Raw genomic sequence first — 20121 nt, forward strand, 5'->3', positions numbered from 1 at the left:
ATTGTATGAATGTCAATTGATATTTAAGTTAAATATCTTTCTTTTTTGTATGCACCTAAATTTAAAATTGTTCCTATAGAAACCACTGATGAATATGAACATATGTTTTAATGCAGGTCTCCATATGTTGCAGGGCCAACTAGAATCATCATGCTGGTGTGATTGTGTTTGCTTCAAAAGGTTAAACTGAGCACCAATGAAGTGCTTTAGAGGGGATTTCAAAATACCGTTCATAAGTGGAACTGATAATCGGCTGTGCAAAGCAAACGGGACTATTTTCCACGGCGGAGGGACCGTTTCTCAACACTGCTGCTGTGTGAAAGACTTTATTATGGTGCGGGAATACTGGTGTGAAGAAAGTTTGAAGTCTCTAAAAGTTCATTTTTATATCGTAGTGGAATGAATGGAAACCAATGGCTGGATAAAATGAAGGGAAAATTATATCGCAGTTCTAAAATACATTTGAATTATGCTCACGTTGTAGATATTGGGCTAAATATGCAGAATCGCTGGTCTGATCCTATGAAACACAGCCGGCTGCTGCTGTCTGAGCCGTGGCCCTCCAACATGGCTGCCAGAGGGCACGTCACCCGACAGCCCTCTGTTACCTTAATCAGATTAGGGCTGAATCATTAGTTTGCATGTAAACATATTCATTGTTGTTTCTATTACAATGTCACGATCAATGTCCCCTGTCGCTTGATCAATGTCTTTAGCGCGCGCGTGGATGAAAGTGAAAGTGAAAGTGTTGACATTATGAGGGGAGGAGGAGGAGGAGGAGGAGGAGGAGGAGGATGGGGGGGGTTCAGCGTGGTGTGTTATTTCCCCCGAGGCGTCCGCGGTGTTTCCTCCGCACTGAACACAAGCTCTGTGATTGATGTGTCTTTTGAAATCACCAATACCTCCTGACATGCGGCGGGCACGGCCTGCCAGCTCAAAGAGCGGCCGGCAGCCTCACAGGCTCCGCACACAGAGGGAGAAATAAAGACACAGAGCTACAAAAAGGAGCATTCAACAGCGTTTGTGTGTGTGAGTGTGTGTGAGTGTGTGTTCTCAGTAGATTTTTTTCTGAACTTTAATCAAACCCGCTGCATAAAAACAGCCGCAGAAGCTGTAATGTAGCAAAGCACTGTCTAAAGTTATCAAGTTTAGAAGTTCCCTCTTTCATCCAAAGAGAATATTTGATTTCCCAACAGTGTCAGCGGCTAATGGGGGAATCGCCCGCTGCTCTCCCAGCAGCAAGAGCTTCCCCTCAAAAGAAACTGAAACATGAGGAAACTTTTATTAAGTTCACAGTTTCTCAATCAGTTTTGCATCAACGAGTTTCATTTGTTGCCGTGACAGAAAGCAGCAAAATACTGCAATGAATATTGGAAGAAAAAAAACCAATATAACTCTGATAAATACAGTAGCCAAAAAAAAAAAAATTAAATTCAAATGATAATTTCAGATTTGAAAATAAGAGCAGCGTAAGTCAACTCTCCTAAGGGCTTTTCCAAGTGCATTTATTTTTTTCTGCACTGAGCACCACGTGTCAGGTGTTTCTTTATGACGACTGAAAAATGTTCATCTCCATAAAAACTCTGACATAACACAGCTTTTTACCCGACCGTCCAATCACAATGCATACAAAGACCAGCCGTCGTGTTTTACCAGTTCAAAACAAAAAAGAGAAGCTGACTTTGTTTGTATCTGAATAAAAACTGTGTAAAAAGTGTCAGAGGCCGGTAAGATCTGACAAGAAGAGGAGAAAAACCCGGTAGAGCACGTACCACATGAGTCCTGATCACAGCGGACTGGGTTTGAATCCGGGCAACTGTGAAATAAAGCAGAAATACCCCCAAAAAAAAATCTTTAAAAAGGAGGAAAAAGCTCTAAAAAGTGTCAGTGGAGGATATAATCTGTCAACAAGTGGAAGTTTAAATAGTCACAACTTGTTTCGATGTGATTCACTTGGCTTTTTATTGACTTTTTATAAAATTCAGCTGAATCCCAACTGGTTCTGGTTGTTAGAAAATACTTTAATAACAATATTATAGATCAGTGGTTAGAAATGGAGAGAAAAAAAGTATTTAAAAATTAACTGCATTTGGGAGAGCGGGGCATCCAGTGCACAGCCAATCGGTGGAGAAAAACAGAGTAAGACTATAAAAAGATCAAGACAAGTGAAGTCCAAGAAGAAAGAAGAAGACGAAGAAGAAGAAGAAGAAGACGAAGACGAAGAAGAAGAAGAAGAAGAAGAAGAAGAAGAAGAAGAAGAAGAAGAAGAAGAAGAAAAGGAAGAAGAAGAGGCATTTCAATTAAAAGTGGAAGTCAGGTCGGATGTCGGATATGATTCAGCTTGAAAAAATCATTCAATCTTCTGCAGTGATTGTTGGATTTATGACACTGATGAGGCAAAAGGCATGTCATTTGTTACACACACACACACAAACACACACACACACACAGTTTAGTGAGGTCAGACAGATAGGCATATAATGATTCCTTGCTCTAAAAATAAAATTTTATTTCCAAACCAACACATCATTACACTCTCCAGTTTCCTCTCACTGCTTTTCGTCGGGTGGGTGATTTTCTGCCGCGTGGCGAGCGACTTTGGAAAACCACTCGCCTCGGTGGCCGCTGAGCCAAAAAATGAATGTCAAGCCCTTCCCGCGGCAGATAAATGAATCACTGCTTCCGCATTTATTCGGTATCATAGCAACCGATAAGTCTCGCTGCGCCTCCAAAATGCTCTCCGCTGGAGGACACACTCCCTGCGGGCCAGGCTTACGTCGCAAAAAGTTGCTAATGTGTTTGCTCTTCTCAGGACAGAAATGGAGTGTTATGTTGTTGTTGATTTTTTTTTTTAATTTGTCCTACGTGATGAAAATGCATTTATGAACTCGGAAGCACACACCCCTGCACGCTGAAATCCACACTCAAGTCCCTGGGGAGATGGGAATATTCCAGCGAGATGTAGCAGCCGATCCATAATTCATCCTGTGTATCTGGTGGGTTTTGTAGGTCAGCGTTCTCGCAAAGCGGCGCCACAAGATGCAGCAGATGCACGGACACACACACCTCTCTTCCACGCAGACACACTCCGAGATCCCATTTCTTAGCGGCGAGCACCAGGCCCGTCCATTACCGAGCCGCTGAGAGCTGACGGCTGCAATTGAGAGATGGAGAGAGAGAAAGAGAGAGAGAGAGAGAGAGAGAGAGAGAGAGGCTGCTCGGAGTTGAGGTTATTGGCATTATAAAACACCATCACTGTCACATCGATCCGGTTTTATCCACTAGCCTCTATCGACCGGGCTCAGGGGCTTCAGAGAGGCCGCCGCCGCCGCCGCCGCAGTAAAGCCACATTCAAACCGTCTCGTCTTCGCGCTGCACGCTGAGCCGCAACACCGACGGCGCCGGCAAACCCGAAGCTCAAGAATGTTTTTATTTGATCTTTATTAATCCGCCCGACGCTCGACTGATCATGCATGCCCTTTTCGCTTGTTTTGTGTTGCTGGAAAAAAAAAGGGGAGGGGAGGGTGTTTCAGTTTTTCCTCACACAGGTTTTCACACAGGCCAGGGATTCAAACCTGCAACTACTGGGTCACAAGGCTGTTTCTCGAAGGCGGAGACGTCAGAGACGCGGCGCCAAGGCCTAAATCCAGCCGCCGACATGTTTTAGAGGAAAAGGGGGGAAAAAACAAGCATATTTTTAATTCAAAGAATTATTTTTGTATTGAAATACTTACATCCAATTATTATCAACTATGTGAAATAAGAAAAATAAGAGGTTTCTAGGATAAATAGATACATTTATGATCAATGATGAACTATATAAGAAGTAAATTACGCAAATAAAGGGGAAAAACAGCAGGCTAGTTGCTGTGTTATGTTAGCAAAAGGTTGACATGGGATCTTGAATTTTTCATGAAAGATGCAAAGAGCCATATTTTCTTCTGGAAAGGTAAATGGCAAGCCTGTGTGCTGTGTGTTTGGGTCATTTCTCTCTTCTGCTTTATGTAATTCTACATTGTGGGTCATTTTCATGCCATTTCTCATTGATCGGTAGGCTACAAATTGGTTGATTTTGAAATAATAAATCAGAAAGTAGCCTAAAATATCCATAAACCGACTCGGGTCATAATAATGTTGGCGAAAAAAATGATCCGGCCCCCGTGAGGTCTCATTTGAACGATCCAGCCCGCTACCTCAGTCTGACACCCCTGCCCTAACGCTAAATCTGCACTCCTCCAAGAAGAAATTAATTTTTATATACTGTTATTATGATTCTGTGTGCTAACAGTGAGTTAAGACCACTCAAGGAGAGCAGCGCTTGGATTTTCAAGATTTTCAGCGGGGAATACTTTATCCTAGTTAAAAGAGAGCGTATGGCAGGAATACAGCGGGCAGGCTTAAAAGTTGATAATTTATTGCTACTTGTTACGAACACTCTGCGCAGGTATGAATATGAATTAAGCTGAAACGAGGTTTAATATTTCACAACCGGCTTCCGCGAGTGCCGACCTCTTGGAGAGAGCGGGCCGGGGTTTTCTGCAGGGAATAGTCTTTGCCGGAGCTAAATGAGAAGATACACGGCGTGAATGCAGAGGGCAGGCTCAGGATGAGTACGTTCCTGCTGCTCGTGCCAGCAGGTGGCTTGACAAGGTGAGAGAGGAAAGAGAATCACAGCGTGTTTCATTTTGGGAAGATGACCTCCAGTCCCTCTGTGGGTACAGTCGGACGTTTTCCAATGAGTAACTTTCTCCTCTCTCTTCGCTCCTCTCAGTGTCCAAAGTCTGATTTTCACCCTCCTGTGTAGCACAGATCTTTTGTTTTTTTTTAGCGCTCTGTGAACCGATGGATTCATTTCATTTCTACTTTCATGTTTTCCTAAATCTTACTCGTTGACCACCAGTGTTGGGACCAGTTACTCACAAAACTAAGTTACAACTACTAATTACTTCTGTAAAAAAGTAATTTTGATTACTACTCAATTACTGCTGCAGAAGAGTAATTCAATTACTGGGGAAAGTAATTTTTATGATTACTTTTTTTCTTTTCTTAAATCCTCTTATTAATGCACATATTTTTGCGTTGCTGTTGCAGTGTGGACATTGCTGTCAAATTTCATCGATCATTGTCAGTGTTGGGCACGTTACTTTGAAAAAGTAATTCATTACAGTTTAAAGTAGTGATGCCAACTTGTTCAGGTGGGGAATTGAACACCCGGTCTTCTGTATGGCAGGTGGAGATACTTTCCGCTCTGCCATTGGGGAACACATGTGCTTCTGGTAATTTGTGCTCAGTCTCCATGCATGTTGATAAGTTACGAAAAACTGCAAAGTCCGACCGGTTTGAAAATTGACACACCGCTTTTTCTCCACAAGACGCACATTTTTCGAATAGGATAGTAAAATAATAATAATTATTAGTAGTAAGTAACAGCTAGTAACGGCGCATTTTATTGTCAGTAACGGTAACAGCGTTATAACGGGGGAAACAGTAATTTCTTTGATTACTTGTTACTGATAAAAGTAACGCCTTTAGTAACGCTGTTTCTTTGTACTCCCATCACTGTTGACAACAGATGCCAGATCAAAATTCACACGTTGTTTCCGTCACGGTGACTATTGACAGGAAAATCAAGGAGAACGGCGGCTCCAGCGACCAAACACACACCTCGAGGGGAGGTGTGTGTGATCAATATGCATCAACCAGACGACACCACAAAGCTGAACCATAGTTTGGGTCCGTCAAACTGACATCAGATATTGATCACTTTCAGAAATGAGTGTGATCAGTCGGAGAAAAAAACTTGAATCAGAGCCAAAAAAAAAAAAAAGAGAATTGAGCTCTAAGGCATGCAAAGTGAGTGTCTTTTCTCTTACATGATTACTTTTAACGTTACAGGAATGTTGTTAAGGCTCTGACATGTGCACCGTTTTCACACCAGAAGTGAAAATGCGGCGATTTGTGCGCGAGTTAGAGGGTAAGTAAAGTTTCTCATCAACTCATCATCACATAATTTTTTTTTTTGCGCCTCTTTTGAATCAGCTTGTAAAATATCGCTGCTGTCCAAAGAAAACCTTGCATCTCCATAATATCAGCTTTTCAGAAACAAAATAAAACAGTTTTGCCTCTAGCAGAACTTTCCGAATCTTTCTAAAACATGAGAATCACCAAAATTGGAGATACAGGGATTTCACTGGACAGATGGACAGATTTTCCATCATGGCGTCCTCTCCATCCTTTCTGATATTTTCTGCCATGCCGGCATTTTTCTAGATAAGTCACCGTATGACCTTCATCGGGAATTAGACGCATCAGTGAGCTCTTTGTCAACAAATATGGCCCTGACTAAACCTGCTGGCACCTGTGAATACAGAAATGCCACAGGATGCGCCCCCTAGAGGTCAGCATTGGGAATTCATAAGGTTTAATTTCGTTTTTTTTTTTTAAATTTCGGTTTTATCTGCGCAACGCCGTGCCTGTTTGGTGTGAAAACCTGATTACACACTTTCCTAGGGGGCTTATCGATATATATCAGTTTGCCAATTTTGTCAGATTGATGTTGGTGTTTCAGTTCATTTCAGTTAATTCTGTTTTATTCATATAGTGTCAACTCATAACAACAGTTCTCTCAAGGCTCTTTATAGAAGCCCAGCAGATACTGGGCAAATCCATGGACCAAAATCCCCCCCAAAACCAAGCACAGGGCGGCAGTGGTGAGGAAAAATACTTTTTAACAGAACTGGAAGACCAGAAGTAAAAATCCATCAGCTGCCTACTTCTGATATAGTTTTGCTGAGGATTTTGCTCGGTTCGCTCAGATTTTAGTGTCCCATGGTGGTCTAATGCCGTCTTAGCGGCTTTCCCACCCTGAAAAGAACGTGACTCTGTGTGATGGACTGCATTATTGTGATTTCTTTAGGGCATGCAAATGGTCAAATTTAAATGTGAATTTTACCAGCACAAAATATATCACCTACTGGCCGTTTCAATCCCACCCAAAAATTTGTATCAGCCTTCAAAAGCACCATAGTGGTCAAACCCAAATCACTGGAGCTGGCTGCTTATTATTGTTTTAGATGGGAGGAATTGAAGCTGATTATACTGTTGCGGTCAGTGTAAGCAGCTCTGGGTGAGAGTGTGAAGCGGAGTGCCCAACATGTGAGTGTGAGTAAGTGATTATTTGTGCATGGCAGGGAAAGGCAAACATTTCGAGAGCGTTTTGAGAGGCGGCGCGGTGAGGTCGCTACCACAGAGAAGCCGGGTCACGGTGATTTGTCCAGCAATAATGTTGCTCCTGTAATTAATGGCATCCTCAGTTTGGAGCTGGTGGGGAAACTGTTGTTTTAAAAGCCTAAATGATAGGGTGTCTGCTCCAGCTCTGTCCACAGGAGTGTGTTTGTCTGTCTGTGTGTGTGTGTGTGTTTGTGTGTTCTTGCTGTCCTGATGCCGACCAGATGTTCTCACGAGGATAGAAAAAGCGAGAAAGCGAAGACATTTTGCCGCTTCTTACATCGCTGAGTGGTTTTAGGTTAAGGCTAAGGCCATTTCACGCCAGAAGCTGAATGGAAAAAGAAAAGAAAGTATACGTTAAGGCAGAACATCGCTGACGAGCTGGAAAACATGGACGCCGGGTGTTTACATGACCAGTATCTCTGCTGATAGATATACCACTCTCATATCTGCTGCTACTCCACTGAACTGATTAATTGACATGGAAAGCAGCACGCCGTCCAAATGCAGCTGGCCTGTGGTACGTCTGAAACTCAGGTTTGATGGACGTGCACACACACTTCCACCTTCAGCAGACGAGTGTGGAAACACCTCTAGTGACATTTTAGAGGACATAAACATACCAGACTGATTTTGAGGTTACAGTAATACTCCAAAATCCACTTTTTTCCGACTTACCCAGACTGAGACAAGATGTTTGATACCATTTCCACCTCTGTACGTCCAGTGGTTCAGTTCCTATGGGTAGCATTTGGTGTTAGCTTAGCATAAAGACTTGAAGTCTATGGGAGTCGTTAGCCTGGCTCTGTCAAAAGTGAAAAAAGAAACCTTACAGCAACTCTGAGGCTGTTGCATTTACACAGTGTATCATGTGTATTTGAAATACACACACACACAGACACACACACACACACACAAATACGTGCACGCACACACACCCCACCACTTACAATGCGCTGTCATAGTTTTGAGGCTTTTTTTTTGAGAAAATATGTTCTAATATCCGACATCCTCCTCCTTTTCCCTTCTGGTTTCTCCATCAACATATTGCTGACTGAGATCACAACACTGTGTGTGTGTGTGTGTGTGTGTGTGTGTGTGTGGCAGGGATAATTACATTTGCCACAAAACATTCGGTGGTTGTATGAGCTCAATTCATATTCATATTTTGGGAGTTTAAAAAAAACCCATGGGAAATCAGAAAGTTCTATCAGAAATAGATTCAGCGTTGAAAATTGGCTCGGGAAACGCTGGGCATGATTTTTAGGGTGTTGTGCTGAGCCCTGCGCACTAATGCAGGTGGTTTTACATGAAAAGTGGCACTGCACAAGAGCGTGAAAATCATTTTGCATGGATAGGACTCCAGCCTCTTCAACTTCTTCCCATCTTTTTTTATCCATTTTTGTCCCATCTTGTTTTTTTTTCCCTATACAGGGGATTTCGGGGGGGATAAAAGGTCAACAGTAGATACCACATAGAAGTGGTAAACATCATCTGAACGCTGGGAGATAATTTGAGATGCAGCTCAGCACTGTATGTAATTTTTTTTCAAGTCATGAATCAGAAATAAACATTCAGTTTCTGTTAGACACCCGTTGAAAAATTCTTAAAGTTTATAAGGACTGTGCATTATGATTTTAGTGTATAATGAGCATTCCCATGTCTAATTAGGTTTCATAAGTTGTTGCAGCAATTTTTGGGGGGATGATAACTTTTGTTGCACAGATGTGGTGCTAAATTTACATTTTTGATAACTTGAGAATTGATAAAAATGACCAGAAATCTCTCCAAAATGCCACATTAGGACACCAAGACCTTAAGGAACACCACAGAAAAATTCATGCTGTGATTAGGTATCAAAAACTTGTGACATTTGGAGATTTCTGCAAGAATTGCATGCGTTGGCGATTGCATGGTGAGCATTCAGTTCTGGAAATGTCCCAGAAACTCTCCCTTATCGTCAGCCTACCTGGAAAACCAGACATCCTCTGAATGCCCTCGATCTCTAATTTGTGGCTGTAAAGTTTCATGAGGCTGTGATTATCCTAGAGGTCACAGCAGGTCATTTTATACAGCGACACCAAGTTTCTCACTAAAATGAAATGTCTCCTCTGGGGGCAAACATCACCATTGTGGCCCATTTTACAACAGGCCACAAGAACACATGTGGACTGCAGGGTTTGTGGCCCAATCTGCATGGGATTAGCAGAAGGTGGGCGTGTCTGCAAAGGGGAGAGCCGTGGCTGCCCAGAGAACCCATTTTCATTCACACATCTGGAGGTCAGAGGTCAAGGGCCTTGCCATTTTTCACTTTGCCAGAATTTAGCCTAATATTGGAGCATTATTTAGCCCCACTGGAAACCACCTAGCATGACAAACTGGGTCCCAATGGCTTCGTTAGGTCGTCTAGTTTCATATGATCCCATACATTAAAACTGATATAGCCTCTGAAAGACAGTAAATAGTATTGGGGGGGCATAAAAGGGGGGGCAATCATATTTCTCGGGGGGATGTGATGTGTGTGTGTGTGCCACCTCTTTAGACACGCCCCTGCCACATTAGCTGGGTTTCCATCCAAATATATCGAAATTTTTGAGCGAATTTTGTCAAAATGCGCAAAAGAAAATGCGAATTTATGCCTGTTTCCATTTGTTTTGTTTTGCGATTATTGGGAGAAGAGTGCGCCGTGAGATGATGTCATAAGATAGCGTCTGTGTGTCGACTGAACAACAACAAACACTCAGCTGACACTCAACAGCTGATCAGGGACAGATTCCTGCTGAACTTGACAGCTCTTGAGAGAAGTCTGCTTACTATTTTGGCAGCGCTAACTTCGTACTGAACTATCCTAAATAAGGAATAAGAGACTAATAATAATAATAATAATAATAATAATGATAATAACGATAACAATAAGAAGAAGAAGACTGTAGCGTAGAAGTGTGACGTGGTATCCGGTCGAGTCATTCGCAAAACCTGTTTCCACAGCAAAAAGTCGCATTTTCTTTTATCGATACGCTGAGAAATCCACCCCCTCCAAGCGTAAAAACTTTTTTGCGAATTTTCGGCCATTTTTCGAATTTCTGGCGTTTCCATCTAAGTTTTTTTTCGCAATTTCTGAAAATGCGAATAAAAATAGGTGGATGGAAACCCAGCTATTGTTGCATCTATGACAACCATTATAGCTTCTTTTTTCTCTTTTTTTTTCAAAATAAGAGTCCTCTGTTTTTATTTGGGGGGGGGGGTTAAAATATTATCCACTGCATCCTCCTGTAAAATCTACACCTTTGCTCACAAGGATCATAATACAAATACTATATGTGTTTGTTTACTTGTATGTGTCTGTGTGTGTGTGTGTGGATGGGTGGATAAGGGTGTGCATGCCAACTTGGATGCGCACACACACGCACACACACACACACACACACACACACAAACAGGAGGACAACTCTCTTCAGTGCCTCTTCAGTGCAGCAGCACCAAAGTCGAGCTGCAGTGTCCGTCAAAGTCGGTCCGCGCGGTCGAGGTCCGCGGCACATCAGACAAACACACAGCGGACAGCAGGGACCGTGTGGCTGAACCCAGATGGTCCACTTCTTTGTGAACTGGCAGCGAGTATCCTAATTATTATTCATGTGAGGAGAAGCTCCTCTTTCGGCCTGACAGCCGTGGCGGAACGTGGCCCGAGGCGAGGCCAAGACTGACCATGAAAACACCGGCGAACAACGGGGCCATTCTCAGCGTGTTGCATGTCCGCACACACGCAAGAACATCAGCAGAACATCGGGTCGATAACGGCCTTTTAATAGACACCACCAGTACCGCAAGCACTTAAAATAGTCTGCAACCAAACTGTCTCTCCCTTTATCCCCTTAAATTCTGATTTACCCTTAAAATTTTCCCTCAAGTGTCTTAATCATTAGAGGAGACAGTTTTTCATACCGCACAACAATTTGACAATTTTACTGGACATATTCTGTATCTGGTTGCCAACACCTCATTACAGCTACATCACACTTACATATATTGGACCTGCCTGACTGTCATGATGCGCTGTAGATATTGATTTAGGTGTCCTATTATTTTTTGGGAGGCTGAGATTTACATTTACAGACAGAAAAAGAAAATGTGAACTGTTCGAGGTGGCGAGTGGTATGACTAACAGGTAGAGAAGTAGCCGGCACTTTAAAATGCAGGCTAATGGATAATGACGACAGTACCACCTCAGCGAGAGTTCAGTTTTACCTGCAAACAGAGCTACCCTGACAACTCGCTCAACACTGATAAAAAAAAAAAAAAAAAAACAGGATGAATCATTCAGTGTCAGTGTTGCCATTTCATTAAATTACACACAAACAGCTGGAGGTCCTGTGTGTGAGGTAGATGTGTGTTTGGGTTATTTACGAGCCTTCATTTTAGGTTGAGTTTGAGAAGTTTAAAAAAAAAATGATGATCACAGCATCAGTCTGCTGTGTGCAATGCTTTTTGAGGGGGTTAGGTTTTGCCCTCAGTGCTGACTGTAAGCCCGTTAGGATGAGGGTTTAGCACTGCCTTACAGCCAACGTTCAGGGAAAATAAGCACCACAAGCCACTGCTGTCTGTTTCAATAGAGATGCAACATAGATGTGGATTGGGCTACCGATCCACATGCAGAACCTGAATGGAGCAGAACGTGGGTCATGGAACTGTTTCCTGTGGTCCTTTTGTTGGGCTACTTCAAAATAAAATGCCATTTCTGCTTAGTTGCTATAGTGACAGCACACATATAGGGCAATAAAGTGTGTCACACTTACTGGAGATTCAAGGAAATGTTGTGCTGTGCCTGCCTGCTGAAAGTAAGTAAATGTTAGCAGTGGCCAGCTGCTGAAATGCAGAAGTTTGAATGCTACAACGCCCACCTATCCCTCACAAAACCCTTACCTTAACCTTAATGGAAGGCGACAATGACTAGTAGCCAGTCCGAGGCAGGTAGAGCGCTATGTGCCGGCAACACTGGAGGCTGCAGTTTCAGGATTGCATTTCTTGGACCGTAGGCGATGAAATTGTCTTGCTTTCTAGCGTGAAGCAAGACATTTTGCACGTGACCTTTTTCCAGTTTTAGTGCCTAAATCTACTCTTTTCTTAACCTTAACCATGTAGGTTTGTTACCTAAACCTAACCATGTGGTGACCAACACTAAACACCACACTGCAAAAACGCAAAATGTTACCAAGATTATTTGTCTTATTTCAAGTCAAAAATGTCTTATTTCTAGTCAAAATATCTAATTACACTTAAAATAAGACATGACCACCTCAGAAGTAAATTGTTTTTAGACATTAAATTTCACTTGAAACAAGTGAAAATTTGCTTGTTTCATTGGCAAAATTTGCCAGTGGAAAAAGTGAAAATTCACTTGAAATAAGTGAAAATTAGCTAGAAACAAGAAACAAATTTTGTCAATGAAACAAGCAAATTTTCACTTGTTTCAAGCAGATTTTCACTTGAAACAAGAGACAATTGTCTAAAAACAAGTTACTTCTGAGGTGATCATGTCTTATTTTAAGTGTAATGAGATATTTTGACTAGTAATAAGACATTTTTGACTTGAAATAAGACAAATAATCTTGGTAACATTTTGAATTTTTGCAGTGCATGGTCCTAGGCCTGCGGTCCTGAAACTGCAGCCACATAATATTGGGTGTGGTAGGGTGAGGTATGCACATACAGTCTAGTCTCTCTCTACAAGGGCCACAGTTCTATGTAATGCAGGTCATTTAAATAAAAATGGCTGTTGCCCTGCCCTCCCTGCTATGTTGGTGTTAATGGGAAAGTCTGTTCTACTCCAATTCAATTTCTACAGAGCCACGTACATTTTTAAAGAACCTGACTTGTCTGTGATGCCATTGCAATTGAATTGTATGATAGTTTAATTTTTTTTGTGCAATAAAGGCATATAACCCTTCGTTTTGAATGGGTATGGCACCTCTGCAAGTTGCCATTGTTTAATGGCTGCAGAATCACATCAAGTAGAAAATATCCAGGTGTCTTGTGCATCATTTTATGCACATTTCTCTGGAATTGAGCAGGACATATTTGGTATCTCTGGAAACCTTGGGATCTCGGCTAGAATTTAAAATAACGTTATGTGGGATTGAACAAAGCAGCGTGCATTTGTGATGACAAACTCACCAGGACTTGACGAGGTTAATGGCAGTTGTTTGTCCTAGAGTCTCACCAGCATCAAAAGGGTGTGGTGAACGCATTAAAAATATAATAATCTAATTTGTCTGTGTTTCAGTGGTGAGTTTTATTGTCTTATGACCCATTTAGATGCTGTTTCAGAGGCTTTTCAACCCTGAAAATAATCCTAATCATAATAATTTTGGGGACTGAAAATGGTCCATTTGAAAGACATTTCATATCAGTGAAAACATACAGATGAGTGATTGCAGTCTGAAAATATCAGCCTCAAAGACGGCCTTCAAAAGCCTTTATGAGCCAAACTCGAGCGCACACACACACACGGAGAGCCACATGGACACACACACAAGACAGCACACAATGCAGGCTTATGGACAACAGCACACCACACTCATCCATAATTACACATGTGCACGCACACACACACACACAGGCTGATGCTCATAAACTTTGACACAGAAATAGATAAACCCACAGAAGCCCATGCAGACACAAAGACGCACACATACACACACTCATTATCTCACGCATACACAAACACACACGCTCACATGCCAGGACTGAAATAGCGGCAGTTAATTTTGTCAGTGAATGAAACTTTTATGGTGCTCTGCCTTTTTTATGGAGTCGGCCGCTCTGCTCTTTGCTGCCTTTTGTTAACGCACATTACACAAAACACAGTTTGGTCTACAAAGAACACAGTGTGGAGGCTCCGGTGCCACTGTGCAACTTCAGACTCCGCCTTCCTCTCGGAGACTACCTTTACATGCACAAAATAGTCCGTTTTTCGCCCCTTAATCTGAAAAAGACTATATTCCTACGAAGCTATTTCCATGGCTAATGAAGATGAATATTCCACTAATATTTACATGCAGCATTGAAAAGGTCTGTGCTGCAGTATTTGCACATATCCAAAAACCAGTTGATATCCTAGTCTTTCTTAATGTTTAAAAGTATTTGTGTTTCGCCTTCTGAGCAGAAAATAAGGGCTTTTACTTTGTGAATGCATCTCCACCCCAGTCTTGCAAACTGCAGGCTAGTTGGTTTGTTTACAACGGGCAGCTGTGTGTCACAAACTGCGGTAAAAACCCCAACCGAGACGCATAGTCCCAATGTGCCGTTTACACGACCAGAGAATTCTCCTAAAACCTGAACAACATCGGCATAACCCGTCCTAGGTCTGAATCGGAAAATGCTACAATCGGACGAAGGCCTTATTAGGGATATCCAAACGAAATGTGCCGTTTACATGAACGGTATCAAATTTGTAATGATGTCATATTCGCAATAATAGTGGAAAATTAGTGTGCATGTAAACATACTGAGTGATAATGCAGAACACAAAGACTTCAAACCCAATCACCAGCCTAGAAACTGCAGAAAAGGTTGACATAGATAGATAGATAGATAGATAGATAGATCTTGTCTGCAGGGAACAAAACAGTAAACCCAAAGTCGAGGTCACGGGCAAAAAGTGGCACTAAAGAAGGGCACAGCTGTCCATCGGATTAAATTTACAACCTGCACTCAGCACATTTGGAGGTCTGGTTTTCAGGAATTGAAAAATGGTGGCCATGTTTCCTCAAGCGTGCCCCCAACGCTCCTCACACACATTTATACACACACACACACACACACACACACACACACACTTCAGTCCTCAATCAAAGCACCAGCAGCTGTAAGCACCATTTCGAGGGAGGCCATTATGCAAAGAAAATGTCATTAGCGATTTCACAATTTCACGCGCCGGTGCCGCTTACATGTCTCAGGAAGAACGGCAGGGCACGGGGAAAGGTGAGAGCCCCCGAACTGTGAGGGAAAACACCCTGACAGAGATGGAGGGAGGTGGGTTGTTGCGGAGAGAGGAGGAGGAGGAGGAGGAGGAGGTGAGGGGAGCAGAAGCCAGAGCGCTGCAGCAAACCGCCCTCCTTTCAATCAGCATTGCAAATTGCCAGCAGTGTCAAAACGTGGGCAGGGGAGATGGACAGCTTCCCCCTCCACCGAGACAGCACAGAGAGCCAGACTGTGCCGGAGTTTGCAGATCAAAAGAGGTTATAATTAAGCCGAATCCTCCGAGATGTCAGGGGGAAATCAACCAATAAGCTGTCAGCGCTGTCAGTCTTTTGGAAGGGAACAGTGCGCCGTAATTGAGCGGAGCTGAGTGGCTACAGTAGGGACACTTCTGGCAAGCGGCGACAAAGTAAATACCGCCCGGGAGATTTAGGAACATTTTATCAGAAGGATAAACCCCTTCGAGATGAATCATCTTGTTTTTTTGCGGGTAGACAACAAGGCTCTCTCTGAAATTAGCACGCTGTTTTTTTTTTTTTGTTTTTTTTGTTTTTTTTTTGGACTGAGCTCCTGTATGCTCTGTAATCCAGGAAAACAATCTGTTAAATCTGTTGCTATGTGAATAAGCAGCGATAAACCTGTATATCTGTGCACTGCAGACATCTGATAACCTGCACATCTGTCACAGTTTAGCATAAATTACTCTTTAGCCATCGTGGGAAACATTGCATTACAGCAGAGATGCACTGCAGGTATTGATATTGTTATAAAATCATTTAATTCCATTTTACATACATTATATAATGAGTGACACTCAAGATCCAAACCTGTCATGAGCTAAAGGGAAAACAGGAGGTGAAACGGCCTGAATAATCCGGTATGATTTGATAGGAGAATGAGCCCGGGGCCAATCAGTTCATCTCGGTTTCTGAAACGGTCATTTCTATGTCCGGACCCTCTCTCACACGAAACCCCCCCCCACCCCTCCGATCCTCTGCTGCAGCGGCACTCTTCATTTTTATTCAGCACATTTATTTTTAGTATTCTGTTTCCATTCTTCTGTCCAAATGCCAAACTCTCACTGGTTGTTAAACTATGCCAAGTCAGTAGGGACAGAAAATCTAATAAATAATCCATAATGTATCACAGATAATTATTGTCTCGCATCTGAGCACACACACACACACATGCACACACGCCTCGGCACACACATGGGCACACAGCACGGCTTGTTTTCGGTCTATCTGTGTTGAGGAAGACAAAAGAAGTGGAGGCAAAGAGGGAAAAAAAAATCACTGTAGGCTTTGAAGGCAGTGTTTGATTTATGCTCATATTACTCTAATTAAATTTTAGGAAATGTATTCCTACTTTAGATAGGACATCATTCTGTAGCCATGTTAACAGCTACAGTGGACTTGGAAACAGGCTCGTGTTTGTGTCGTAGCACATAACCAAAAAAAAAAAGAAAAAGAAAAGAAAAAGGAAAAAAAAAGGCCTTGACAAAGCTATCATGGCTACCTCCGGGCTGTTTTACAACAAGGGCCCATTGAGGCAGAGTGTTTCCATAAGCGTACGTCCCAAGAGCTGCACACAACCAGCGTGACGTCAAAGCCCACAGCTCTGATACAGTGGAGGCATCAGCAGAAAATCCTCTGCTGGCTGGGAGAGGATCCGCAGCGGACGGGACGGGACGGGGCGCAGTGTCACTGTGGCAGCCTCTCCATCGCCCCCGTCCAACCTTCATCGCTCATGTTCATTTGTTAGAGGCAGGAAGAGACGGATTTTCCTCAAAAAAAAAAAACAAAAATGTATAGACTCATACGAAATGAATCCTCTCCATCATCAGTGCTGAGCCACTAGCAGTGTGGATTGGTGTGTGTGTGTGTCTGCAGAGACGCTGCCCTCTGCCTGGTTTTATTTTTTCGCTGAGCTCGGGACTCTTCTGCACTGCAAAAACGCAAAATCTTACCAAGATTATTTGTCTTATTTCAAGTCAAAAATGTCTTATTTCTAGTCAAAATATCTCATTACACTTAAAATAAGACATGATCACCTCAGAAGTAACTTGTTTTTAGACAATTTTCACTTGTTTTAAGTGAAAATTCGCTTGTTTCAAGTGAAAATTTGCTTGTTTCATTGGCAAAATTTGCCAGTGGAAAAAGTGAAAATTCACTTGAAATACGTGAAAATTAGCTAGAAACAAGAAACAAATTTTGCCAATGAAACAAGCAAATTTTCACTTGTTTCAAGCAAATTTTCACTTGAAACAAGAGACAATTGTCTAAAAACAAGTTACTTCTGAGGTGATCATGTCTTATTTGAAGTGTAATGAGATATTTTGACTAGAAATAAGACATTTTTGACTTGAAATAAGACAAATAATCTTGGTAAGATTTTGAGTTTTTGCAGTGTGGGCGTCGGCCTTTGTGCAGCAGGCGTGTAGCTCCCAGCCAATCACAGCGCAGCACGGTGCCAGATCGATAGCACCACGTCCAATAGGAAGCTGCAAAAATCGCAAAGCACGGAAAAAAAGGAAATCTAGCGAGGAGAAACACCGAGAGGACGAAGCTCGTTCCACAACGAGAGTGAATCTGGGGTTGGATTTCACCCGCTGGCAAGCGCTGAGGGAGAGGAGGAGGAGGAGGAAGAGCGAAGCGCCGCTGGCCTGTTCACTGCTGACGTTACATTTTTCCTACATATGATGTGTTTCCTGCATCCGAGGGAAGGAAAGCTCACTGCCAGCCGTCAGCTTAGTCAGGGAGGAGGGGCCAAGTTTGATTGTTGTGTTTACAAACCATCAAAAATTTGAATTCAAACAGCACCCACCTGAGATTTAGTACCTCGTCCGACCCTCATGCACGCTCGTATGCCGATGCAGCGGGTGAACAGGAAGGCAGCATGACCAGAGACCGTGGCCATGTGCACCTCACGTGAATGTCAGTGTGGCAGTGACCGGATGTCTGATTCAAGCCGCACAGATTTAAACGAGTGAGATCACAGCCTCAGGGGCAGCCCAGACGGCCGCGGTGCATTTAGTTTGGTTCAGACCCGGTGTGTGTGTATAACGGTGATTTGTCAAAATTAGGCAGAAAATAGCCACCTACACAAGCTTTAACAAAGCATGATACTGCCCATGAGGGAGATCAAAGCTCCCTGCTGTCCCACTGTTCACAAAAGCAGCCTCAGAAAGAGAGTCGCCCTGCGTGTTGAAGCAGCTCAGACACACTGCGGAGGACAAGGAGACTCTTACTGCAGTCCAAATCAGCAGTAATGGCAGCTGGGGCCAATGGTGATCTGCACTTGAATGCCGGGCTTCATACGAGAGCAGGCTGTGGAATATGGTTAAAAAGCTCACAGCTGCCATCTGCTCAAATGATTACTGCTCTGACCACGGAGAGACGGTAAATCACTAACATGTGGAGGAAAATGGGATCCATCCGTGCCGTTCCAGCCTCAGGAATAATAATAGCCTCTATACACACACCTATGGTGAGCCGCAATGGCTTTGACCTTGCAGTTGACAGTGCTTTGCCCCAGAGTGCTTCGCCCCAATGTGGCCAAATTGGTCGATAATAAATTACTCAACGGCAGTGGTTTCTAGAAAATGCACAATCAGGCAGCTAACTTGGCTCCAGGGTCGAAACATTGCATGATAAACAATTAGTTGAGGCGACTGGGGGATAAAATAAACAAACTAATTGGTAAACAAGCTCAATTATTTATGTGTTAAACACAGCAAATCTCAATCTGTGAGGTTTCTGCACCAGCGAACCCCATTCTGCACGCGGCATCTCCCCGCAACAATCAGAAATTAAAAGCTCGTTCGGAGCAGGGATGGTAATTTGTTCTCCACAAGCCGGCTAAGCTGCCTAATTGGGAGGCCGAAGCGAAAGGCTTTTGTTGCGAATGGCGGACTGGATTAAGGCACCGCTGTGGAGATGAGATCCTGGAGATACTGCTCAGCGGATTATTCTTTACACATGTGAATATCACATAAAAAGGGATTTAAAAGTGTCAGTTGATGTTGGATTTATGCGCAGTGGGAGCAGGAATGAAGTACGTCTGCAGTCTGGGTGCAGTGAAGCTCTCTCAAATCTAAGCTCACAACCTCGCTGTTAAAAATGATCAAGAATATCAACCCACCTCGTCTTTACTGTCACATCTGAGCCAGATTTCTCCAGGAGACGCTCACCACAGCCTTACAGCAGAGGGAATAGTTACTATGGGTTCTGACGGCTGATACGGATGCCAAAAAATTTTTAAGCTGAAGCTGCCAACAGCTGATATTTTGTTCATTATCTGTGAATTTTTCAGTTTTTATGCCAAAAATTGACTCATATTCAGTGTTTGCCCCCAGAATTCCTTTCTTGCCAAGATGGAAAAGCCACTGAATAAACATTTGGACATCACGGACACTAAGACTCTCCACTGACACCCAAACTAAAGACATTTCTGCAGGCTAAGCTCCTAAAGGCAGGGTGACCCAATTATGGCACAGATTATAACCTTTAAAGTCCCTCTCCAGTCATTCATGAGGCCCCTAAAAATAATCTCTTTTCATCAGTATTACACATATAGAAGTTTTTTTTTTTAACGAAAAAACATCCCTTAGTGCCTTAAATGCAATTCTAAAGCTTGCCCAGATGTATGAATATGCAAATAGGCCCCACCCAAAACCCCTGTCTGCTCACACACCGGCTCATACCCAGAGCTCTGTCCACAGGACGTCCCACGGCTGTTGTGGAAATTGTGCCATATTTGATAATCTAACCATGAACAAATATTTTTTTTTAGTGAATCTCGTAATTAATATTGTTCATGTGAGGCAGCAGTTTCCACTTGGTCTTGTTGACAATAAAACGCTCTTCTGCTAATGATATGCAAAGCAGCTCCCCCTCAGCTGACAGCCGATTGGCT

This window comes from Myripristis murdjan, chromosome 23 (assembly GCF_902150065.1).
Source record: "Myripristis murdjan chromosome 23, fMyrMur1.1, whole genome shotgun sequence".
Taxonomy (NCBI): Eukaryota; Metazoa; Chordata; class Actinopteri; order Holocentriformes; family Holocentridae; genus Myripristis; species Myripristis murdjan.